This window comes from Pezoporus flaviventris, unplaced genomic scaffold (assembly GCF_033815535.1).
Source record: "Pezoporus flaviventris isolate CSIRO_AGI_PZ_B2104156 unplaced genomic scaffold, CSIRO_AGI_Pfla_v1 ptg000008l, whole genome shotgun sequence".
Lineage (NCBI taxonomy): Eukaryota > Metazoa > Chordata > Aves > Psittaciformes > Psittacidae > Pezoporus > Pezoporus flaviventris.
In genome coordinates, this window is record NW_026892556.1 from 2287773 (window position 1) to 2300758 (window position 12986).

The 12986-nt window shown below is 42.2% G+C and overlaps 1 protein-coding gene across 1 annotated transcript in view; it reads left to right on the forward strand.

Annotated features, from left to right (window-relative positions):
* RPS6KA1 (ribosomal protein S6 kinase A1) overlaps positions 1-12986 on the forward strand; it is a 328808-nt gene that overhangs the window by 48647 nt on the left and 267175 nt on the right. The window lies entirely within an intron of this gene.

Genomic DNA, 12986 nt, shown 5'->3' on the forward strand with positions numbered 1-12986 from the left:
AATAAAACAGACCCCCAAGAGGTGCCATGTCATAACGCTGTGCACTGAAAAGATGCTCTCTGATCTCTCTTCATACTGGGTGTCACAATTACATTTTGTAATCAGTAAGCTTAGTATCTTTCAGACTTTATCTGACATCGCAGATTTCCCTCCGTTTCCCATCCAATTCAGTTACTGAAAGTCAGTAGGAATAAACTTTATCCTTTCTCTTTGGAAAGCAACAAAAACGTTCTCTTTGAACATTGTTTTTTAGATATTTATGTAACTAAACAATAAAGACAGCGGTGAACGTACATCATTCTGATACAGAGCTGGCTTGAATTCCTGAGAGGTACAGAACGACCTGCTGTGTAATATAACAGCCTGAAACTGGGTGCTGGTTTATAATGTTTATAACTAAAGGAATACTTAACTGCTTGATGGGATACGACAAATCAGCTTTTACATCTATTTGTGATCTCTGGTAGGAAACAGCGTACTACACGACCAGAGCCAATAATTCAGCTTAATCTGTTTGATTCATTCACTGTGGCTTTCACTTCTAAGACATAATTTCAAATCTAGCCCTGACCAACGTGACAGAAAATCTTTGTGATCTGAGTCACGGGAAGGGTCACAGTTACAGAATTTCCTAAGCTTTAGTCTGATTCAAAGGACAGAAGCCCAAAATGTGGAATAAGCAAACAGTCACAACACCCACAGCCATGAAATCTCCAAGTATCCTTGATCCTCCTATGCAACACAGCATTGCTGACTGGGATCCTAAAAACCTAATGAAGAAAACCCATGCAGCTCCAGCACAGACACAAGCCTGCTTGTTCTCACACCCCTTTCCCACAGCCCCATGACAAGTGGATGGTGCGGTGGGGTTAGATGATGCTCAGCTGCTGTTCCCAATGCACTACAGAGATCCCCAGGTAGTTAACTTGTGACATTCCCACCTGTGTCTGGGGAGCTGACCTTTTCAAGCCAGCATGGCTGGCAGCTGTGACACAGGTTACATCTCTTCAGTGCAAAGCCTGTGACAGTCACTTGACCCTTCTCAGCAGTGAGCAAATGCATTGTCTGTGGCCAGAGAGGGGAAAACGCAGCCTCTCTGCTTTATGGATTCCTCACCCTATATACACTGAGCCATTTGTCTTCGCCTGTGTGCCCCACGTACAGTCATATTTATGTACCTGTGGGGGCTGTAAGGAGCTTATTTATTATTTGTTTTCATTTAATGATCTCTGTCATTCTCCCCTAGGAATACCCATACATGCTATGCAAATCATATTAAGCCCCTGGCAATAGTGAGAATGCCTTGAGCAGTAATATCTGGTACATTAGCTCTTTGAATGCAGGCAACTTGGTTACTGAACTAAGTCCTTCCCTGCACTTCCCCCCCCAGCCACCCTCATTTGCTGATAGTGTAATTCCCCTCCCTAACTCACAGTCTTTTCTAGGAACTGGTTAGGGCTTGCTCCAGGCTGCTTTTCCCCCTAATAACAGCACTGAGGCCAGTGCTTTCCTAGTAGTGGTCTGTGACCCCCATCTCTGGATGGAGGCCGATTTGCACGCCAAGAGCTTACAATGGCACACCAGGGGAAGAAAAGCGAATCAAACAGTTCTCTAGCAACTACCTTTAATTTCGGCCATGACTTGGGATGATGTGGGCACTGCATGACCAAGCATCTGAAACAAGATGGTGAAAGAAGAGGTCAACAAATCATAGTTAACCCCTATGACAAAAGAGCATCCATAACATGGTGAGAAAGTGTGAGAATCGACCTAACCAGAGCACTGCAGAAGCTTGTGCACAGTGGTCTGACCCTGGCACTTAGAAATGTGTGTTTCTTTGCAATGACTTCTCCTATAATCTTTGCCAGCTCACTTACCCTTTCTAAATCTCATTTTCATAGCTGTGATACAGGGATAAACCCCCCAGTCACTGCTGTAGAAATGAGGGAGGTCTGAACTGCAAACAAAACCATGATCATCATAAAAATCACTGCTTTTGTTAAGGGAAAAATTTGATGTTTCTCATAACCCCTTGTCATGAGCTTTCCAGTGCCCAGCATGTGACAGCCTTGCTAAAAGTCAGGTCTAACAAGTCAAATAGCACTTTCAAATGCATTATTTTGAAAACACATACTACATTTCAACTTATCCTTCATTATCCTTATCCCTGTCTCCTTTTAGCTCTCTGCATTGCTGCTTTGCTATTCTAGTCCACATGATCTGCACTTTGATTAATTAATGTATTCTGATTATTTAACTCCTTTTTCATTTTTCCATATTCTTCTTCCTTGATTTTTCTTCCCTTATCTCCCTTTCAGTCTTTTCTTTGCATCTCTATTTCTGCTCTCAAGTAATGGTTTTTCTTTTCATCTCTGCTTCTTCCATTTATTATCTTCATATATGGAAAAATATACACTAATACCTCCAGGGAAAATAATCCACAATGCAGACACTCAGTGAGAGACAGAGGAGATCCAAAGAAGCTGCAGTGCTGAAAGAGATCTCGCAGAGACAGCAAACTGAAGATTAGATATGGGTTTGCAAGAAGATAGGGCTACAGGAAAGGCTAATGAAATCTTGTCAACATATGCAGAGGCATCACCTTGTGTTACAGACCAGAGAGATTTAAATCCAGCCTTATAGGGATTTCTTGTTAGCTCATATGGAATACTGCATTAGGCTGTGTGTAATATGTTGCCTTAGCAATATACCTGTCTATCCAGGTATTTATATTGTCTGTATTGCCAATATTCAGCGCAGAACTGACAACAACCTAAAGGGAATTCAGAGAGGATCCACAGAAAACCAAGAAGCAGCTGAAAGAAGAACTGCAAAAACCGATGGGAAATGCTGACCAGCACTCTTAGCTTGGTCAGGAAGGGGTTAAAGAGCTTGCAAGAAAAGGGGCAAATACAGACTATATCTGATTAGCAAGGAGGGAGAAACGCATTTGCACACCACGCACAAAGAGATGAAATGAAACCAGGAGAACACAGGTTAAATTTCATGAAAAACCTGAGGTTGTGGAAGAGCATCCCAGGTTAAGAGCCACCACTCGGCACTTCAATGGCACGACACAGATGTTATGCTTTCTTTAACTGTCCCCAGCCATGCGCTGAGACGCTGCACTTCACAAGACGTTTCCATCAGAAACAGACACTTTCAGTTTAACTTGCACCAGGTATTAAAAACTCTTTCCAAAATAGCTCAGTCAACAAGGACTTCTTCCAGACAGACTCTCACAGCAACCACCACAGGATAAAACCCTGGACCTTATCTTCCATTCAGCAGCACTCATGTTGTTCGAGACGCACGCTCAACCTCGAAGCACAACGAGCTTTCTCTGCGACTTGACCATGCTGTAAGTCAGTGCTGATAAAAATACACTACAAATAATTAACAGTCATTTAAATATTCATATCTGGGGGGGGCAAGGCCTTTTATCAGCCACTTGAAGATACGGTAGTGAACCCTGATACATTTCACCAAGGTTAACTTTATCCTAAAGATGCTACCCTAGTGCATAGAGTACTAAGACATCAGAACGGCCATTGGACAGTTTATACCTCTAATATTCTTACTTGATATACTACAACTTCAGAAATGGTTGATTCATATGAGAAAGCTTTAAAAAATATTGGAAGCATTCACTTCATTTGACTAATGCTGATATGACACATTTATATATATCTTTTAAAAGCATTCGCTCCCCATTTTTCTACCCAGGAAAGCGATTTTTCTTCCACAGCATTGGAAACGTCACCTCAAATTATCACTTGAAGGTAGAACTGCTCCTGAGCCAAATGATACTGTATAGAACTGCAAACATTGTCTCCCCCAGGTGACTTTAGGATTTCCTTTCCTGTAAGCGTTCAGATCTGTGCTTTTGCCTCTGGAGCTGAACGCAAAGCCAGTGGTGAGTGTATGCTATCCTACCCATATGCACATGTAACTTGGCATTAACATGATCTGTACCCACACAGTGATAAACTAAACAAAAGAACTCTTGAGTCTAAATATAGAAGTGATGCTGGAGAAAGCTCTGTGAACCTCCCTCTGCATGTAGTCTTACTGAGAGACTCCTCTCCCCGGGTGAGTTTGCAATACTGACAATGAATCGGATTCAGTGGTGCTATTAACCCCCTACTATGAAAAGGCAATAGGAAAACGTTCCTAAGTGCTCTGGAAAAAAAGCCACAATGAGCTAATAGTTGTTTGGCTTGGGTTTTTTTTTAGGTCTGGAATGCAGAAAGTAAGATTTTATAAATGGGAAAAGTCAATGTTCAATAGCTATGTTAGTTCATTTGCATTTCTCATCTGTAATATCGACTACTCAGGCTTTTCTCCTTAAATAAACGGTCTGCTGCCTTTCAGTTCGGGTTAAATTTATTTACTCAAGTATACAAGACAGACCCAGTAGCTAGAGTAAGGAGGCATGGTTAATCTACAGCCTGTGATACCATTGAATACTTGGCTCTTGCAAAACCAACCCCAAACAAACAGAAAACCAAAACCAGTTCCTGAGAGAAATCATTTCGTGTCCTGAAATACTGATTTCTTCATCCTCCAGTTGCAGAGGCTGAGCAGTAATAAATGCAATCAGGTTTCCAACAAGGAAATTCATCACGAGTGCCATTTCCAATTGATTTGGCACGAGTTGTCCAGGGCAGTTCAGCAACACTGCTCCAGCTCTTGGCATCTGACAGCCGTGTATTCGTGCCCTAGTCCTGCACATGAGGACTTGGAGGCACATTAAAAAGCCTGCAGTTCTCAGTGCACTTCAGGAAGGACTTCACTCACCTCTTTGCATCCTGTTTGCTTTAATAAGAAGTTAAATACCTGTTGTTAATGGAAGTATGGCTGCTCAGTGTCCAAGAAGAGATAAAACATGGCTGGATGTAGTTTATCTGTTGGATGTTTTCAATACAAAGAACTTCTAAGCCTCTCAAGACAGCTCATATCAGGAAGCTTTGGGTTTGCTTCTCCCTCACCTCTTCCCCATGGTCTGACCCCAAGTGCCACGATTTTCTGCACTGAACACAAAGCACTGTTCTGGCAGTTCATTATTCCATCTTCCATTAGGTGTAATAAGCATGGATATATTCCACATTAGGAGTGGGCCATTAGTCGAGGGTTTGCACATAGGAAAAAAGAGACAGAAAATCCAGATTTCATTCCTGAGCTTGCTGCACTGATGTGCAAAGCCCTGTGTGTCTCAGTCCAGCCATGTAACAGGAATAATTAAACTAACAACTGACAAAATTGAATCTGTGAAGTGTTTTGAGATCCCTGAATGACCAGTACTGGAGGAACAAAGAAAGTACTGCTGCATGGTAGAAAATCACAGCCGTATGGCTGCAGGAATGTCATCTTTGTATTAAAAACAGAAGGAAGAAAGGAGGATTATATTACTTCTCTTGAATGGTTGTAAGATGTTGGTTCCCAGAGCGTATACTGGAAGGTAAGAGCTATCCCCTGACAGGGCTGCCTTTCACTGCAGCTGTTCTTAAGAAGTAGGTGGGTTCAAGAATCACTTTCTAAAACCAGGTAAGGAGCATTCCAAGTTCATCTCCTGAACCCCTGGCACACCCTTAAGTCACCTTCCTGCTATTCAAAGGCTCTCTTAACTCTGCCCTGCTGTAATTACCGGGCAGCCACTGCCTCAGGATAAATCTAATAGACTTTTTGGCACTGTCAGATTAAAACTTACCTATCAACCCACTGCAGTGCTTTAGCTCTCCTTAAATCTGTACTTGGGAGAGAATTTATGACCAGGAATCGCGTTTTGCAAAATGATTAAAGTTACCCAACATCCATAAAAAGTTGCAGTTGTAGATATCATTTTTTTTGAAAGCCTGCTTAATTTATGAGAGGTGGAAGGTTTATTGTCATTTAGAGTCCAGAGGGATGCAGCAATTTAGCATTCTGCTGAAGCTGTACACAGCTCCTGCCCCGTTTATGGTTTTTACATGTTTTTAAATTGCCATGTTTGTAACTGGGGGCGTCTCCGTATGGGGAAAGGGGGAAGGGGAACAGACGCTCCTCACTATTCCCTACTCTGTGTGGTGGTGCATCCCCTTCCAGCTAAGAGCCACCTTAAACCCACAAACTGCTGCTAACTGAAACCATGTAAAAATCCTCTCTGTGAAGAACTGGTGCACTTGTAACCCTTTACATACGCACTGGTCACCAAGTGCGGCACTAAGAATAGACTCAGCTGCACCTAAGCTCTGCCAGGAGTTTAGAAAGCAAGAGAGTCCACTCTGAACCTCATGGCCCTTACACTTAGGGTCTTTGGTCTCTATATAAATCCTTTCAGCTTAATTCTACTTCGATTTTCCTTTTATACATTCAATTAGATACAAGCCATTAACCAAGCCTAAGACTAGTTGCACCCAGACTCCATCAGTTTAGAAAGCAAGGGGGTGTATTCTGAGCCTCCTAACTCAACAGGAGGGTCTCCCTTACCCTTTCTGTCTTCAGTCTCTATATCGATCGGTTTTAGCTTGATTTTACCTTGATTTTCCTTTGTAAGCTCCATCCATGTAATAAAATAATAGAGTGAACCTTGCCATCAAATTGTGTTTAGTTGTGCCTTTATAACTCATATTAAAACTACTCCTGCTAATACCTCTGATGATGATTCTTCGAGTGACCTTAAACCACTCATTTCACAACACCCTACTGTTCAAATGCGAAGCAGGGCATGTTCCTCCTAACCAGACTGTGAACTACGCAGTGAGCTTCAGCACTTACTCTGAAGACAAGGTGTCCCCCTCTCCTTAAACACAGATGTAAACTCCTCTGCTGCCAGCCCAGCACTGAAGAGCCCACATGCTGCAAGGACAATGAACTGCCACATTAACACTAATGGGACGTGTTTTAGGTGACCCATTCCCAGCAAAGGGAATCTGTCTGACAGACACAAGCCAGTGACCTGCACATCCATAAAGTAGAGTCCTTTAGCCTTGTAGAGAGTTTAACTCTGTCCTCCTAATAGCAGCATCCTCTAATTCTGCCCTGTGTTGGTGTCCTTACCCACATTACAGGCAGCACAGGAAAGGAAGGTTTGCATCATCAGCTTAAACTCAATTGCCCATCATTTTGAAGTAACAGATGAAGTGCTTCTCTGGATGTTAAATCTATAATGTGATGTCAGGTTCTCTTTGCAGGGGAACTGCAAGCTTCCTAAGAGGGCAACTGCTATATCTTCAAAAGCATCAGAAGACATGTCATCAGGTAAGAAGTAATACTTGGGCTATTCATTTGCACATACAGTTTGGTGTGAATCATCAACCCAGTATAACAACAGGTAACAAAGTGGCATAATTCGATGTTTAAAGATGTAAGTACCCAAGCTAAGAAGCCCTTCGTATTGCTTCCAGTTTAAGCTCTTGATTCTGCAGGGAGGTCAGTTCCTTCCCCAGTGTGAGACAAATTCACCCTGACCTTTCAACAAGCTTAGACAGAGACCTGGAGAGTTTTGATTAAGGAGCAATTAAAGCTACAAACCATGTGTTAAAGAAAGACAACAACTGAAACTGAGTCAGTGTAAATGCTTGCCATGGAAAATGTGCAAATGGCCATCTGGAAAATGCTTATTTACTATCTATTGCTTTAGAAGATTTACTCCCATTTGCAAATTGAGCCAATTGTAGATACGAGATTGGACATAGGTGACCATGTCCTTCCAGCTGCTCTCCATACAGTTTGCAGCTTATATTCTGATAAGCATCAGCAGTGCCATGCGCTCATCAGAACTGAACCACTGAGATTTCCAAACTAGTGCAGTGCACAGATCTCTAAGTCGACAGGTGTGGAACAGAGCCCAGGGATGCCTCACCTACCTGCCTGTCCTTTATCTTGTGTTAGTTGATTTTCTTCATTTTACCAAGCCAGACTTGTGTTTATAACTGAAAAGTAATTAAAGACATTTTGATTTATCTCTAGAAAATCCAGTCTCTTCCCCCTGAGCACTATAATTTTCCAGCTTAATTGAATTCTACATTGTGTTTCTGATGCAATTTGAAAAATCCCTAAAAACAAACTCAAAAGGCTCTTTTCATTACTCCTGAATTTCCTTTGCAACAGGCGCTGTTTAATCTATGGAGAAGGCTGGAGTTCCTGTCAATTGTAATAAAATCCAAATGCTTCTTAATAACTGGAGTGAAGTCAAAAGGAGCCACAACAATGAGGAATTAGAGATTAGCAGCAGTAATCATGGACTAATTGAAACAATAACCTATTAACTGGTGTCTTGGCGGTCCCTGCAGCCACGGGAGCTGTGTGTAACCGAAGCTGCCATCACTGAGCATATATACTTGTCCTTCTCAATGAAATCCTTCCGTTGTCAGGAAGAGGCCTCACACTTTCCCCTTCTGTGAGAATATAAAACGTTAATGAGTGGCATTTAGTTAAATTTCACATTCAGCAGCACATTTCATGTTAAAGAACTACAAAATAGCTATTTTTAAAGAAAATACAGTTTAGGTGTGCAGCTTTACCATTAACAGCCACAGAGATGTAAACTCCTGCTCTGTAGGCAAATTATTTTGTTGTTGGAATTTGTTTCTAGGGTAGATAAGTAGCGTATCATTAAGATATGGCATGTTTAAGTAATTAAATCAAGACTAATAGAGTGAATGTTAACATGTCAGCTTCAGCAAAGCAGCTACAGGGGGTATTTGGAAAGGTCACCCCTTTTGAGGATGCCCCACAGGATCAGTCCCTTCCAGCTTATGGCAATTTACTGTATGAGGGAAGCTGTTGCCATTGCAGAGTGCCCACTGCAATGCAGGGACCCTTTTGGTCACTCAACAGGAATTGAGCATCTGCACTTCTTCATTCACTAAGAAAGGAGGAGGCGGGTGTCTGATGAACAGACACAGCTAGTGCCCTCAGCCAGGTCAGCAATCCATAGCCAAATAACTCGCTGCCAAACTCTACCTGTGCAAGATACGGTACCTGTTCACTAATGCAGCTGGTACTGGAGAAGAAAGACCTGGCAGGATTTAACCCTTCAAAACTAAACCTATAAGTCCTTGGAAACCAAAAGCAAAGGAAACTGGTAACATTTCCCTCAATAACTCCAGAAAGGGACCCAGCATTAGCACAAGTTGTCCGACAGAGTATCTGTGCCAGAGCCGACAATCTAGCAGCCTAAAACCTGTAGAGCAGAGCAGTACGTGATGTAAATGTTGTCCATCATAAAAATCAATGGTTCTTTTGCTAAGTGGTCAATATTTATTTAGCTTTAGCATTGTTTAATTCAATGCATCAATTAAAGATAGTGTAATGTCTGATTTGGTCCCAAGCTGCTGTTTCTGTTTGTCGTTACCTCATCTGTTTGATATCACTCATGTCTTTAAGGCTCTGCTCTTTTGTCCCTTTGCATAACTCAAGGACAGGAGTAATTGACGTGGAACTTTTAAGAATTCATTTCCCCACATGTGCCACGAGCAGGGAGTGCAGGTCCCGAGCATCATTTATAACTCCATGGTGATTGGCCCTGACAAAACAATACCTTAAAAACTCACCAAAGTAAATTATGGTCCGGGCAAATGGCTGGATGTGAGCTGGGCCCAAGGCTTGGAGCGCAGCCAGGCAAAAACAAAGTAATGCGCTTTTGATATTAATAACAGAGATGATATTGATCCGTAAGCCAGTGTCACTTCTGTGCTCAGGCAAGGAGATTGCTTCAGGCATTTAGTCCACTGAAAGCCACTTTCCATAGAGGCCATTTAATTCTGGGAGTCTTTAATTATGTGAAATGGAAGCCAGTTAAAGGGCCAGATACCTATTTACTCATCTTAGATATGGGCAGTGATTCAGGAAGCTGTCAAAAGGGTATATAACTCAATTCTTAGATTTCAAAATGTAGACGGCTCTTTATATGTTTATTTCATCTGTGTGTTTCCTTGGCTCGGAGCCTGCTGGGAATTTGTAGGTACATGGACTCAAATTATAAGATGATCTTTTTCAAAAGACCTGGAGCTAATTTTTCCTTAGAAAAAAAATCACAGGAAAATGGCTTTTTAATTTTTTTTTTTTTACACAACAAAAGCAGCAACTCAGAAAAGAGCCAACGTCTCTCACTAAAGCACAGGAGGCACTAGAAAAGAGACAGTACCGATCAAGTAGTCTGAGACTACCCTGTCACACGTGTGTTTGCACCCACCTGAAAACGTACTTGTCATGCTCAAACAGAAGTGGTCAGAGTTGCATAAATAAATTAGTTGCCTTAAATCTATTAGAAGAAGTTGTTCCTTACCTCCCTCCCCCAGGGAAGGACACTGAGGAGCGCCAGGGATTGCTCATATTCCTGCTATGGCCTTACCTGCTCGGAGGATAGAAATTTCTAGTGCTAAGGGAAGGGAAGTGGGGTGCTTTGGGACTGCACAGAGGGGAAGCAGGGGAACCAATGCTGCTGAAGGTCTGCTGCAAAACTATACTTCTATTTGACTTCTTCCTACACACATGACCCCAACCAAAGACCCCTCTCTGTAAGGCAGGAGTACCTTATTTTGGGTAGCATGAATTACCAACAGAACAAAGAAACCATTTTAGTGTATTGTGTCTTACCCGTAAGCTACCTGAGGTGTTCAAATCTCTGTGCTTTTCTTTCACTAAGCTCATTCTGGAAGTTAATGTTGTTCTCCCTCTTGTCCAAGGGGTGTGAGTACAACTTTCTATGGCCACTTCCACTGGTCCAACCTCCCTAGGCAAAGCATGACCTAGCCTAGCTTACCTAGCAAACCCCATCTGGAGATGCTGAATCAATGCAAGGACGTTAAAAGAGATCATGTGCTCCATTCCAACACGTAGCAAAGTTGTCATGCTGTTAAATAATCCATCAACTTCTGTCTATCCCACCTAACTTCTGTCTTGCTATCTTTTTTTTCTTCTGGATGTGAAATGAGCTGAATCCTCAAGGCAGCTATAGCATTTCAACAGTCCTGTGCACCAAAATCCATAATATTGCAAAACCCACACTCCTCCCCATTCTCCTGTTTCTTAATGCCAGTGTTTATGCCTGAGGATGTCAACAGGGCGCTTTGTCTTCATCATTTGAGAGTCCGATTTTGGGTAATCGTGCATCACAAAGCAGCTGAAAAGAGTAGGAGCAAAACTAATCTAAAACATATGAAGTTCATAAAGGTTTCAGGTGCTGCATCAGCAGCAAAATACGAGAGTAATGCAAACTGCATTCAAGGTGACAAGCTGAGCTCTTAAAACTCGACAGAGCCCTCTGATAGTGGGGAAAAATAGTTTGATACTTACCTTGCTGTTGACTTTCAGGGGATGACGATACTTTCATAAAAAGAGACAGAGCAACACACAACTTCTCCATGATTCTATGAAGAGAAGGGTCCACCAGCTGATACGTTAAAAGACTTAACATTATAAATGGGGTGGTGGAATATCAGTGTCATCCTGCATGCACCTGTGGTCAGGGAGGAGAAGAAGAAAGGAGCAATCCAGATCATCAGGAAAAGACTAATTGGGTTTGTGGGGAAATTCAGCCACTGCAGAGGCTGCAAGAAAGGGCTTGTGCTGATTAGTCTGGGGGTACCCCTGCTGCTCTGCTCCAAGGGTACAAAATGAGCAAAACACCCAAAGACAAAATTACGTCTGAAAGTAGTAAGGAACAAAATCACCCTGCTGCAAATTCTACCAGCCAAGCGTCCACAAAGACACCGTCTGCAGTCAACATCCATTCAATTTAATAAGAGGAGTTGGAAAGGAGAAAAGTAAAAAGGATTTGGTGCTATGCCAGCATACATTTTCCCACTATAATCTGTCATGTTGCTCTCTTAATTTGTGTAAATAAACAAGACTGGCCAGATGCCTGCTTTGGGTGAGGTGTTTGCGTGCTCTCCTAATATTATCTCCTGGTTTTTGACTGGAAACCTCCCAAACGAAAGAGTTAACTCACTTTCTGTATTAAATATTTACATAAAACTGTTCAGGAAGGTGTGTGTAAATTATAAATAATGTAAGGCAGGACTGGTCTCGGTTAGAGCTAAGAGACCCAAATTGTATCATCATAATACATTATTCACATATAATGCATCTATTCTCCTCCATTAGTGTTACTAGAAAAAGCCCCTGAGTACTTAACTTGAATTTGGAAGAGTGTAATAAATGTGAGATAAACAAATAGCAGTGGGGATGCATCTGTAGTTAAACAAGTGTAAATTAGAGCTCAGCCTAATTCCTTCAAACCGCACGTAGGACAAACATGACGCTCGCCAGAAACAAGACATCAGTTACAAACTGCAAAAGAAGACACAATAAATCCAAATTATTCGATATAGCTCCCCCCCCGCCACCTCCCTCCCAGCCCTCCAAAACAGGTTTCCATGGAGAACAGCTTCCTGCTGAATATTCTCCAGCAAAGTTACACTCAAATGAAACCTTTGTGTTGTGACAGAAAATGACAGATGTAGAAAATACACATTTAAGAGCACACTTGCTCTGAATGCCCAGTGCGGGTGCACCCTTCATTGACACAGGAACAGAAACGTGCTCCGAGTCCTTTCCTGCTGCTGGCCTACCTTATACAGCTCACCCCATATCAATGCGTTTCAAAATAAGTGACTTACAAACCTGCTATTGGTTATTGTACTATAAACCACAAACATATGTATGAGAATGTGAAAGTACCATGAGTGGGCTGCAGTGCACTCGTATTTACTCAGGAGTGTAGATGCTCATGCTTAGTTCATACCCATTTCCCTTTGCACTTCTATTTCCTGTAAGCTTTAATAGGTGGCTTCCACCCCATTCCTCCTCCCACCCTCAAGATGGAGAGAAATTCTACTCTCCCTCCTAACTGGAGCCTGAAACACTACAAAAACTGGTCAGTCTTGGATCCCACTGGTCAGTCTGAGAGTCAAATAGCAGTGGTGATAGGAACAGTCCCAGACACAAAAGGAAAGGTGAGAAGGGAAGACAAAGCGTTCACACCAGCGTAAGGCAAAGAG